The sequence below is a fragment of the Schistocerca serialis genome, chromosome 6 (assembly GCF_023864345.2).
Source record: "Schistocerca serialis cubense isolate TAMUIC-IGC-003099 chromosome 6, iqSchSeri2.2, whole genome shotgun sequence".
NCBI classification, from domain to species: domain Eukaryota; kingdom Metazoa; phylum Arthropoda; class Insecta; order Orthoptera; family Acrididae; genus Schistocerca; species Schistocerca serialis.
Window position 1 is genome coordinate 161,808,186 of NC_064643.1, and position 14,016 is coordinate 161,822,201.

The window sequence follows — 14,016 nt, forward strand, 5'->3', positions numbered from 1 at the left end:
AAGATATAACGAAATATACACATATAAAAATGCGTGTGACTGAGACGTAAAGTATAAAATAACATATTTTACAAGATTTGGCGAAGAGGAGCAGTGGTGCACTTACAAAACTACATTTCTTTACAGACAACATTAGAAGTAGCGAGATTGATGTACAGGGAGAATACCTACAAATTTGCTTTTACAGAACTCACTTATGTTAGTTGCCATTAATTGCATGTTACCTTATATGAAAAGCATAAGCAGCAAAATAAAACTGTTAACACGAATCGTACAACACGCGGGAGATAAGCTAAGTAAATACTAAAGCCAACCAATATGCACACAACGTAATTACATGAACTTCAAATGACTGAGGTAAGTACTGTACGTTTAAAAAGGCGATATGGAGAAATAAACGATTTTCACTGCTGGATAATACTTGGAAATAGAGAGAGTGTGAAAGATTTTGGATTCAATTGGAGGTATTAATTAGTTAATCTACTTTGTGATGACACATCATACATGGAGTGAAACTAAGAAGAGAATGAAAGTGTATTAGAGTAATATGAGTTTATTTATAATTGCGGGAAGAAATAAATAGAGCGGTGGTTCCAGTGTGAGAAACCGACAGGTAATACATAGTTATAAATGGAGATTTATGTGGAAGATTTTTAATCAATAATTATATGGGAATACGGCGATGAATATGAAGATTAATGTTACAGGGGTACCTAGGGAAGGGCCACGAAGATGACGTAAGAAAGAATAGATTATATAATTTTAAGTCTTAGAATGAATGTTTGTATGAGTGTGGAAAGCGAAGTATGATGATGCATGTACGCTAAGTAATTATGAATACGAACATCTCGAAGAAGCAGTGAACAGTAAAGAAGAAACAGTGAAGTCAGTAGTAACAAACGTACACAGTACATTTAACATACACCAAACACGGTGATTTGCCGCACATACATTAGAATGTAAGATAACGTACTATGAAAAATATTTCCTTAGCGATCAATTGCTACAGCTTGAGCAACTATAAAGTGAATGTAAATGAGCACAAATTGCAGTGAAACAATATTTTCTACACTGAGTTCTTGACACACGCAGAAGCGAAAACAGTACTTTAACATAAGCACATTCTTCTATAGCGGGAATAAATTATGCGTGGAATTACACAGTACAAAAATGCAATAAAATTGCCGGTCACGCGTTAAAAAGGTACACATGTATATGTCGTCGCACCAATAACGCGGAAATACGGCTTGAAATATGTGTACATGAATGTGAAATATTACGACGATTGACAAGCAGTGATGAAGTCAGGATTGTCAAGGCATAAAACATCCCAAACACTCTCTTACAAACGAGCCCTTGCAAAAATATTGTATATAGTATGAAGTTTATCAAATGCCAAGGATAGAATAAGTACATTAACGACGCAGTACACGTAGCAATCCTAGAAGTAGCTTGATCTCTGAAGCAGACCCTAGCAAATCCTCTTTTTCCATGTAGTGCTGCAACGTATTTTCTATGTGTAGTTGTGGAGGCAAAATCGCGCAGGAGGTCGTTCCTGCAAGACAAGAGAAGAAAATGCAAATATTCAGAATGAATACTAGATTCCTTCTAATTTACTCATTAGAGGGTATGATGATACCTAACATGGAGCCCATATATGGAATGTGAATGTGAACTGTAAATTTATTTGTCAGTTATATTATTGTCATTGTCTATGTCTACGAAAAATGTATGTACTATTTTCTATGTGTAATTTTGAGGGTAAAAGTGCGCAGGAGGTCGGCCCTGCAAGACTAGAACAGCAAAACCAAATATTCAGAGTAAATGAAAGATTTCTTCTGATTTACATATTAGTGTGTAAGATAGTGCATGTCCATATATGACATGTGAATGTCAAATGTAAATTTATATGTCAACCTCATTATTGTCTATGTCTATGTAAAATGTATGCACTATTATAATTTTTTATGAAATTTTATTCTTGAAGGAGAACCATTTGTGTATGTATGTGAAGAGCAACGCTATGGACGAGTAAAACACTCGCACGTGTGAAGTGATAAAAAATAAAATAACGGCTGAGCTGTGATAAGAGTAAACGCTATAGTCTAGTGAAGTGAATACAGTGAGTGTGATGCGTGTGCGACGGAGGAATCAGAGGAAATCCATATAACCACGAACTGACGTGGGAGGACCGCCGAGCTATAACGCACAACGGAAGATAATGTCGAATCCTGCAGTGCGGCACTTACCTTCAATTTCACTGGCCGAAAACTTCGTCCAGGTGTGAGTTGATGTATTGGTGTTCTTCGGGTTGAGCGTTGGAGCTGAATCCGTCGTATCCAGTCTCCGGACTGGAGGGCATACACAACACCGACTTCATAATCCTGGAGCGACATTACAATGGATGCGCGGGCAGTGCTGCTGCTCACGTGGCGCTTGAGTCACTGCGACGGGTGCGCTAAACAATGAGCTGCAGCTGGCCTAAGTACAGCGAACAAGGAGATAGCGTGTGCCGAAAGGACAACTCCTCAGAATTTTCAATGAACCAAAAGCAAGAGAGAAAAACAATTTTTAAAACAGAGTGAAAGGACAATTTTAGAAATTTTAAATTTTTCCCCTGTTCACACCATACAACTTAACAAATGTAAAGAGAAATAACAAAGACGTTAGCACAACATGGATGTGCAATTATGTAATATAAGTACCGGGTGATCAAAAAGTCAGTATCAATTTGAAAACTTAACCACGGAATAATGTAGTTAGAGAGGTAAAAATTGACACACATGCTTGGAATGACATGGAGTTTTATTAAAACCAAATAAATAAATAAATAAACGAAGTTCACAAAATGTTCGACAGATGGCGCTGGACAGCAAAACCTCAGTGACTGCGCATGACAATCGTGTATAAAAGGAGCTGTAATGAGAGAGAGAATCAGATGCGCCAGCATTCGCAGCATGTTGACGTTACCTGAAAAGGCGCTTTTAGTGAAGCTGCATTATCAGAATGGGGAATCTGCTGGTTCAGCGTTACGATCCTGTCGCCATAGGAAGGGAATTCGAACGGGTAAAGGTCCGTTGACAAATGCAGCTGTGGCGAGAATGATTTCGGAGTTCGAAGCCACGGGTTCTTTAGACGATAGGCCCCGTAGTGGCCGACCGAGCACAAGGCGTAATGCTGCTGAGACAGTTCAGGAAGAAATGGAGACTGTAGCGGTTTCGTCTGTGGACGGGGAAGTCAGCGCCCGTGCAGTCGCACGTCGCACCGGCATTCCATACACTACTGCTTGGTTGGCACTGAGGCGTACCCTCCGACGCCATCCGTACAAAATCCATCGGCATCATGATCTGTTACCTGGCGATTTAGTCAAGTGGAGGGCATTTGCGTTGTGGGCGTTTCAGAAGATGGCGGAAGATGGCGATTGGTTGAGTAACGTGTTGTGGACCGACGAAGCTCATTTCACGCTCCGAGGGACTCAAAAATGGTTCAAATGGCTCTCAGTCCCCTAGAACTTAGAACTACTTAAACCTAACTAACCTAAGGACAGCACACAACACCCAGTCATCACGAGGCAGAGAAAATCCCTGACCCCGCAGGGAATCGAACGCGGAAACCCGAGTGTGGGAAGCGAGAACGTTACCGCACGACCACGAGCTGCGGACGCTCCGAGGGACTGTCAACGCCCACATCTACCGTTATCGGGCCTTTTTTCTTCGAGTAAATGCGTGATTCTGGTTTTGTAACTGCTACCGTGACCGGTGAGAGGTACACCAATATGTTACAGAATCGCATCATCCCCAGCCTGGCTGATAAACACCGGCTGGAACGTACGATGTTTATGCAGGATAGCGCTCCACCCCATATTGCTAGACGTGTCGTTTGGTGATGATCGTGTGCTCAGCCGCCACTTTCGTCATGCTTGGCCTCCCAGGTCCCCACACCTCAGTCCGTGCGATTATTGGCTTTTAGATTACCTGAAGTCGCAAGTGTGATCGACCGACATCTCTAGGGATGTTGAACGACAACATCCGAAGTCAATGCCTCCCATAACTCCGGACATGCTTTACAGTGCTGTTCACAACAGTATTCCTCGGTTACAGCTATTGTTGAGGAATGGTGGTGGACATATTGAGCATTTCCTGTAAAGAACATCATCTTTGCTGTGTCTAGCTTGTTATGCTAATTGTTGCAATTCTGATCAGATGAAACGCCATCTCTCGGACATTTTTTGAACTTTTGTATTTTTTTGGTTCTAATAAAACCCCATGTCATTCCAAGCATGTGCGTCAATTTGTACCTCTCTATCTACATTATTCCGTGATTTATTCAGTATTCAAATTTATACTGACTTTTTGATCACCCGGTATATGTGAATGTATTTGTGTGTATGAATTTGCAATGGGCAACGAAATGAAGCTTTGTAGATATACTTGTCGTAGCATAAGGGTATTAAAACTCCATTGACTTGCACCAAGTGACTGAACTATGAGCCCCAGTGTAAATAAGGTTACTGTATACTGTCTCCCTAAATAAAGAGACTTATTTCTGACAGTATACAGTAGGGTGGCATTTGTGATGTACCTTTCGCATTTCTTACTTTTATGTTTTCGTTTTCTTTAAAGGCAAAGAGAAAACGTGAAGCGGTAGCCCAGCGCTGAGCCTGCGCCTACCGTCATGTATTTTTGATTTTCAGATGCTAAAAAACATAAGATGTTTTTCCTGTTCCTCAGTGAGAGGAAGGATTCGCGCTCTGCTGGTTATCTTAGCGCGTAGTTGCAGACCGCCATTTTTGGCGATGTGAAAAAGTGAGGAGTATGTATTTTCTATGCGCATCGAACAGAAGAATATAGTATTATTTTATTAACTAAAAGGTTGTATGATTTATTATTTCAAGTAGTACTGTAATGAGAAGAACTGAAGCCCACCTGTGTACTTCGGAAAATGGACACGGTCAAGATTTTGCAGGTGGATACGGCGATCAGACATAAATTTGTAAGCATAGACCTAAAACAGGAGAAGAGCTATTTCATTTATGTGGAACTAATGAAAAGATTCTTTACCCGTTTACATGCACAGCCCAGCTTATTGTGCTTGTCCGAGAGCCGAAAAATTAATGTCGTTAATTCCATATATCTAAAAAACATGTTATCATTTTTTATTATACGTGTTATATCGTAACACCTCATATCGCTTTGCAACCTTATGCCCAGATATTTAAACGACTTAACTATGTCAATAAGTACACTAGCAATATTGTATCCAAACATTTCAGGTTTTATCTTCATACTCATCGGCATCAACTTACATTTTTCCACGTTTAGAGGTAGCTGCCATTCATCACACTAACTGGAAATTTTGTCTAAGTCGTCTTGTATCTCCCTCCAGCCACCGAACGTGGACACCTTACCGTACACCACGGCATCAACAACAAACAACCGCAGATAGCTGCCCACTCTGTCAACGAAATCAGTCATGTATATGGAGAACAACAGCGGACCTATCACACTTCCCTGAGGCACTAATGACGGTACCCTTGTCTCTGATGAACACTCGCCGTCGAGGACAACATACTGGGTTCTGTTATTTAAGAAATGTTTGAGACACTCACATACCTGTGAACTTATTCCATATGCTCGTATCTTCGTTAACAGCCGGCAGTGGGGCACAAATATCACAGCTGACCTTGTATCTATGTCGTATAGGAAATCAGGTTTTATCTTAGTAGCACAGGCCTGTTTTGCTGCATATATTGTTTACGCCGCATTGGTCGAATCTGGCCGCATTGCTTTCCAATTTTAGCACATTTCTCGCATTGTTTTACCGAAGGTTTCAGTGTCAATATTAACAACCGCTGCTCATTGTAATTGTCATTCCAAGAGCTCCTGAATGCATTTATACGGCACCATTACAAAAAATTGACCATACTTATTTCAATATCTTGATTGATACCAAAATTCAGGGCGTTATCGATACAAAACATCAGGTTGCTCTCGACATACTATCAACTGCAGAAACCCCCTTTACGATATCTGGAACGGTTTATGAAATGAAAGCTGTGCTAAGTCTTAGGTGACTCATCCTGTATGCTTATTATCACCATAATCATTTGTGCAGTCGACAGCTCCACATAATATCTTTTATCGTGAGGTGACGAAGAACAACAAGGACGCATATTCCGAGCAATCGGAAATTATCTGATTTTGCCTGAGTCACTCTTACAGGCAGTTTCCTCTGGGATTCCGACTGATTACCGGTTTCTCTGCCTCGCAGTAGATGACGTCACACGAAATTTCGCACAGTCACTGTGACTGGCGGAGCGAAGGCCAGCTGTTATATGAGGGAGCAGAGAGCGGGCTTCAGACAGGAGACAGCTCGCCACCCAGCGGTGAGTGTGCGGAAGCAGCCGCGTCTTGTGCCATCTCTCTCCTAGCTGCTCACTGCTGCGTGCTGTGGTTTGACGTGTGTGTGTGTGTGTGAGTGTGTGTCATCATTGTCTTTATGTTCTATTTTTGTACTATGAAGACTAACTGCTTAGTGAGAGCTCAAGTGCTCATTAGTCAGTTCGCACGCTTGTAACAGACAGCTGGCGGAACTGCCGTAGCTATGCGAACCGAACCAGCAGGTGTGCACTGCTCCGCCTTTGAACGTCCTTGAACTTCTCTGCGCATGCGCATTTCGTTGTTAGATCGTTGTTTTTCAAACAGCCTCGTTTTGTTTGTCAACAGCCGCGGCATTACTTCGACGAAAGTTATTCCACAAACACAGGTTGCGACGTTACCGTTCCACGGACTAAGTATGCGCGACTGACTAGGTACGGCCGTGTCGTAATTTAGTGTAGCTCCTGATGTTTCGTGGCTTTAGTATAGCAGGCGGCGATGGAAAATGTGCTCACAGATACGGGGGATGGTGTACGGGTGGTGTCATTAACTGTCTGAACGACAAAAGTAGGTAAGAGAGATTGCCGATGAAAAATGCGCATTGTTTTCAGAGAGATTGCCTATTAAAACAGGCATTTTTTTAAAATTTTGCATGGAGTTATTTCCGTGATCCGTGTGCCATATTCATGATATACGTTATGAGATGGCATGTGATTGTTGAACAAACGGTTACAGAGACTATTAGAAATATATAGGCGACACTTACATCAACGCTAAAGCCAGAGATGTTTAAAAATACTTAAAAATCATTTAAAAACATTAAAAAGGTGATAAATTATATTCTACTAGCTGACAAACACGGTGTTGTCCGGTACTTATTTACTTTAATTTTCTATTCGTCCATCTCTTCCTTCATCCTCTCTCTGTCCATTTCCTTCTGCCCCTCTCTCTGTCTGTTTCCTGCTCTTCCTTTCCTCTGTCCTTTTCCTCCTCTCCCTCTGTCTGTTCGTATCCACCTCCTCCGTCTCTCTGTCTGTCTCTTCCTCCCCCTGCCCTTGTCAATCTCTTTCTCTCTCTCTCTCTCTCTCTCTCTCTCTCTATCTCCTTCTCTGCTCTCTGCCTGTCCATTTCCCTCTCCCCTATCTCCTTCCACCTGCTTATCCTTCTGTCTGACCCTATCTCCCTCTTCCCCTTCGCAGTTTGTGCGTCTCTTCGTCCTCCCTTATGTCTGCACGTCATCACACTCACACCAATAGTTGGCAGCTGTTTCTTCCCAGACTGTAATTAATATGTGTACCAAATTCGATTGATGTTGTTCCGATGGTTTAGGATGAGCTTTTTACCTGTGGCTTTGCCCGCATATGCATATTCAAAGATATTTCACAAATATTTAACATATTTCATACGTATTTGTACACACATGTTACCTATTACCTATATGTCTAGAGAATTTCGCCCTGCACTTTCATTTTCACTTAATGTTTATGATACCGTATCTTCTAACTTATATGCTGTACAATGATATAATTGATGCAGGTGCCTTTTGTGCCATATGTGGACACAGTTGGCGAAATGTATTGCGAATAGAGATAGTAGCAAAGAAGTAATAAATTGAAACATCCAGCATGATGCGGTAGTTTTTTCTCGCATCTCAGCATTTGGCTTCATATCTCCTCAACCATGTGTTGTACAGTGCATATTTTTGTAGGTACATTAAGCTGCAAATGTGGCTGCTGCGGCAAATGTGGATCCTGTATACTAAAGTGCTGGGAATAGAGTTAGTGGTAACGAACTAATAAGTTTAAACGTCTTGCACGATGAGGTAGTTTTTGACACATTCGGCTTTTATGACGTCATTATCTCCTGACCTAAGTGTCGTACAATGACGTGATTTTTCTGATACGTACAATAATATATGTGTATACTGTCTGCAAAATATCTCAAGAATGCAGTCAGCAGTAAAGGAGTAATAAAGTAAAACTTTATGTTTCATATGGCAGTTTTGCTGCATGAATAGTGGAAATCTAAAAACAACAAAATTTTTCCCTTTAAACATTTTGTGGGGGTCGTCAATGAGAACAAGTTTCATAAACTTTGAAATTGCAAGTCACTAAGTGGTCTCTTTCTCAAATACTGGGTAGCTAAAGTATGGGCTACACTGATTTTTCACCCTCATTCCCATCCCTTGGTAGGCATGTGGTTCTTGCCCACACGGTGATTCTTTCCAGAGAGTTAATGATATGTGTAGCAAAGCTGGATGAAATCGGTCCTGTGGTTTAGGGGCAGATGTAGAACATACATACATGCATATGTAGGTACATCTATTTTAATAATTTGTATGAGTTTTTAAGTTATGATTTCCCTTGAACAAAGATAAAAGCCGATTTTATTTATGATTAAGGGTAACCACACATCTAAACCTGAAGTCTTCCACTGTCTGACATTGTTGAGCCTTATTCTCTTTTTTTCATGTCAGTCTTCTGTGTGTTTCGAAGCGGTCTACCACGAATTTCTCTCTTGCCCTGACCTCTTCACCTAAAAACTGCGCTTGCACGCAACGTCCTCAGTTGCTTTTTGGGTATTTTCCCATCTATGCCTTTGTCTACAGTTTTTAACTTCTACTGCCCCCGCTAGTACCACGGGAGTTATTTCTTGATGTCCTATAGTCTTGTCCGTTCTCCTTCTGAGTATTTCCCACACTTTCCTTTTCTCGTTGAGTCTGTGGGGAACTCCGCTATTCGGAACACTGTCAGGCCACTTAATTTTCAACATCCTTCTCAGGAACCACATCTCAAACGCTTCGCCACGCGGTTTAGCCGCGCGGTCTGGGGCGCCTTCCTACGGTCCACGCGGCTCCCCCCGTTGGAGGTCTGAGTCCTTCGTCGGGCATAGTCGTGTGTATTATCCTTAGCGTAAGTTAGTTTAAGTTAGAATAAGTAGTGTGTAAGCTTAGGGACTGATGACCTACGCAGTTTGGTCCCGTAATATCTTACCGCAAAGTTCCAAATTTCAAACGCTTCGATTATTGCAGCCCAAGGTATACTTTCATACAATGCTGTACTACAAACGTACATTCTCAGAAATATCTTCCTCTGATTAAGACCGACTTTTGATACTAGCAGACTATCCTTGACCCGTAATGCCCTGTTTTCTAGTGATAACGTGCTTTTTATGTCCTCCTTACTTTGTTCGTTACGTGTAATTTTTCTTCGTGATCCCCCATTTTGCTGTTAAGCTGATCGCTAATCTCATTTACGATACTTCTCACTACTTTCGTCTTTCTTTGGTTTACCTTCAGTACATTCTTTACTCATTAGACTATTCATTCCAATCAACAGGTCATGCATTTCCTCTTCGGTTTCATCGGCGATTCTAATACCATCAAGGAATCTTAACATTGATATTCCTTCAGCCTGAATTTTAATCTCACTCTTGAACATTTATTTTCATCATATTGCTTTTTCGACTCAACAGTAATAGACTGCATCCCTGGATTACACCCTCTCGAGATTTCATTCTTATTATTCTATTATCGTAATGTGTAAGAGGTCGTGGCAGTATTATCAACTCTCATCTCTACATTAAAACGAAAACTCGTAAATATTCACCATGTAGCCATACTTACAAATTAATTTGTGATGTGAATGTAAAATGACTTGTTCTACATCATTGCAATTTATCGTACAAAAAATCCATGGAACGTGAAACTAACTAACTTTGCACACACTGTATGTTACCCCTGTTTCCCTGTAGCTTACTCCTTTTTTTTCTGAATTTCGAGTATCGCGCACTACTCTGCGTACTCCAATATTATTCCAGGTTCGACATATCCTAAGAACGTGTAGTGATTTTTCTTAAGTCTTGCTTCCACTACCACGATCAACGTCAGAACTGCTTCTGTGACGCCGACCGCTGTGACCGAGTGGTTCTAGGCACTTCAGTCCGGAACCGCGCTGCTGCTACGGTCGCAGGTTCGAATCCTGCTTCCGGCATGGATGTGTGTGATGTCCTTAGGTTAGTTGGGTTTAAGTAGTTCTAAGTCTAGGGGACTGATGACGTCAGATGTCAAGTCCCATAGTGCTTAGAGCCATTTGAACCATTATTGAGCTTCTGTGACGCCTTTACTTTCCTTGAGCCAAACTGATCGCCATCTGACAGGTTCTGAATTTTCTTGTCCATTTTTCTGTGTATTGTTCTTATCATCCATGGGATGTTAAGTTCATAGTACGATAGTTTTCGCACTTATCTGCCATTCCCATGTAGAGTGTGTGGATGATAATTTTCCGAAAGTCTGATACTGCATCTGCAGACTCATGAATTCCACAAACATGCTGGAACAGCCACTCCTTTGCCACTGCCACTAATGAGTTTAGAAATTCCAAAACAGTTTCATTTGTACCTTCAGCCTTATTTGATGTCAACTCTTCCAATAATCTGTTAAACTCTGGTTGTCCAATATCTCCCATATCAATTTCCAGGATAGTACCGCAAAATTTGAGACTCCTGGAAGTGGGAGGAAGTGAAATCGGATATGTTGATTTTCAGAAAGACGTGAGCTGTAGTTGACGACAATTTTTGCAGGATAATGTGTAAAAGATGCTCAACGTAAATGAGAGGGGAGAGGATTCTGCAGCTGTTGCGAAGGGATAGGCAGGTGTGGGGGATAGCGGATGACATTCTGAGGAAAAGCGATGTTAAACATGAACGGGCGAGCATTCCTCTGCGCGGGTTCCATGGTCAGGCAGTGAGAGACGGAGAGAGAGGGAGCATGAGGGATTGCGTGGGGAGGGTGAGCGAGCAGATGTAAACATGAAAGGAAAGGGGCGGCGGGTTGATGTATAACTGCGGCAGCGTACAGGGACACGTAACAATGGATGAAAGGACAAAATAGTGAACAGTTTTTAAAAACAGAAACTGTCACTACTACGTGGTGAACCAGTGGCGGCAGTACTTTAATTAGTCAGGTCATTTTCCGCTGCGCAGCAAGGCAACATCAGCAGATATTAGGTTTCGAGTTTTGCTTACAGTAACGGAGCTGCGTGTTTTCGAACTCAGAAACTTGGATTTGCCGCCTAGACAGTCTTTGATATGCCGCGTAACAGATATTTTTGGGGAGGTTCTTAATGCTTGAATCGAGACAGAACGTTTTCGCGGCACACAGGTTTAAATCACCAGATGTGTCAGGCATGGAGTTTTATCTCGACAAATATGTCGTGTGCGGAGGAATTCGGTTTCGCATTTAGCTGCCAGTCACAGCACAGATAAGGGACAGTTAAAAAATAACTGATAATGAAAAATAACTTAAGCTGCGATGACTGTCAACAAGTAACAACCGTTTGGCACTTATCTATTCTCAGTGCGAATATAATAAACTTTATTGAGACAAAGAAGCTTATGCCCACGAATCGAATGAGCATGGGTTTAGAATGCGTCACTCATGCGAAACTCAGCTTGCCCTTTTCTCACATCATGTACTGCGAACTATCGACGAGGGGCGACAGGTAGAGTTCATATTTCCAGATTTCCGGAAAGCATTTAACAAGATGCCCCATTGCAGGCTGTTAACGAAGGTGCGAGCATATGGAAAAAGCTCACAGATATGTGAGACGCTCGAAGACTTCTTTAGTAATGGAACCCAGTATGTCGTCTTCGATAGCGAGTGTTCATCGGAGACAAGGTTATCGTCAGGAGTGCCCCAGGAGTGTGATAGGACCACTATTGTCCTCTATATACATAAATGATATGGCGGACGGAGTGGGTAGCAAACTGCGGTTGATGCCGTGGTGTATGGTAAGGTGTCGAAATTGAGTGACTGTAGGGAGACACAAGACGACTTAGACAAAATTTGCAGTTGGTGTGATGAATGGCAGCTAGCTATAAATGTGGGAGAAATCTAAATTGATGCGGATGAGTAGGAAGACCAAACCTTTAATGTTCGGATAGAGTATTACTAGTGTCCTTCTTGACACAGTCACGTCGTCTGAATATCTGGGCGTAACGTTGAAAAGCGATACGAGATGGAACGAGCATGTGACGACTGTGGTAGGGAATCCGAATGGTCAACTTCGGTGTATTTGGAGAATCTTCGGAAAGAGTGCTTCACCTGTAAAGGAGAATGCATATAGGACGCTGGTGCGACCTATTCTTCAGTACTGCCGCAGTGTTTGGAATCCTATCCAGGTCGGATTGAAGGAAGACATTCGAAGCAATTCAGAGGCGGGCTGCGAGATTGGTTACCGATAGGTTAGAATAAGACGTAAGTGCTACGGTGTTGCTTGGGAGACTGAAATGGGAATCCCTGGAGGGAAGGCGATGTTCTTTTCAAGAAACACCATTGAGAAAATTTAGAGATGCGGTATTTGAAGCTGACTGCAGAACAATTCTGCTGCTGCCAACATACATTGCGGGTAAAGACGACGAAGATACGAGAAATTAGGGCTCATACGGACACATATAGATAGTCGTTTTTCTCTCGCTCTATTTGCAAGCTGAAGAGGAAAGCAAATGAGTTATGGTGGTACAGGGTACCCTCCGCCATGCACCCTACGGCAGCTGGCGGAGTTCTGATGCAGATGCAGTGTGCAGTTCTGTTACGAAACTACGGAGCTAGTTGACGTTTAACCGTCGTGTCATGCTCTGTGCATTCAGCACTATTCTTGGATGGAAATATTTTATTTTTATTCATTTATTTAATTAACCTGCTCTCATTAGCGCCATCAGGTTCTTTCTTATTGCGGACCAGGGTTTCACGCGTACAATACACTTTTTACACCATAGATACCTAGCAAATAACGATTTTAATATGCAAATGGTATTAAAACGATTTGAGTGGTATAGTGAGGATGAGAGTAAATAATACTGAGGGCTCTGAGCACTATGGCTCTGAGCACTATGGGACTTAACATCTATGGTCATCAGTCCCCTAGAACTTAGAACTACTTAAACCTAACTAACCTAAGGACAGCACACAACACCCAGCCATCACGAGGCAGAGAAAATCCCTGACCCCGTCGGGAATCGAACCTGGGAACCCGGGCGTGGGAAGCGAGAACGCTACCGCACGACCACGAGATGCGGGCAATAATAATACTGACTGTGAACTACAAAAGCTTATACTGGCTGTACTTCTGTTACTGCTTACTGCTACCTCTAATCATGATAACAGCTATAATACTGAGCTGCACGGGATTTTCCGAGGGGTCTAGGCGGCTACAGTGATGGACTGTGCGGCTGATCCCGGCGGAGGTTCGAACCCTTCCTCGGGCATGGGTGTGCGTGTGTGTTCGTCCTTAGGATAATTTAGGTGAAGTAGTGTGTAAGATTAGGGACTGATGACCTTAGCAGTTAAGTCCCATAACATTTCGCACACATTTTTGAACAATAATACTGAGAATAATGATAATAATAACAATAACGAATTTAAAGACGTTCAAAACAGATGTTTTATGATTTAGCGAGTCCTGGGTAAAGGAAATTTAAGGAAACTGCACCAGGCAAGTACACTGAAAGAAAAAGTATAATAGATTCTAAGGAAGGACGTATGGTGGTAACAGAAGCAGTGGTAATCATTATTGTTGCTTTAGAAGATACGTCAGTAACTGCCTTCTGAGTCTGTATGTGTTATTTAGTTATGTAACAT

General features: G+C 42.0%; 1 protein-coding gene across 1 annotated transcript in view; it reads left to right on the forward strand.

Annotated features, from left to right (window-relative positions):
* The first annotated feature begins 6,310 nt into the window (after positions 1-6,310).
* The window catches only part of LOC126484500 (probable cytochrome P450 6a14), a 59,724-nt gene continuing 52,018 nt past the window's right edge, over positions 6,311-14,016 (forward strand). The window contains exon 1 of the mRNA XM_050108039.1: positions 6,311-6,385. The gene's annotated coding sequence lies outside the window, so the exon portion shown is untranslated. The remainder of the gene's footprint in view (positions 6,386-14,016) is intronic.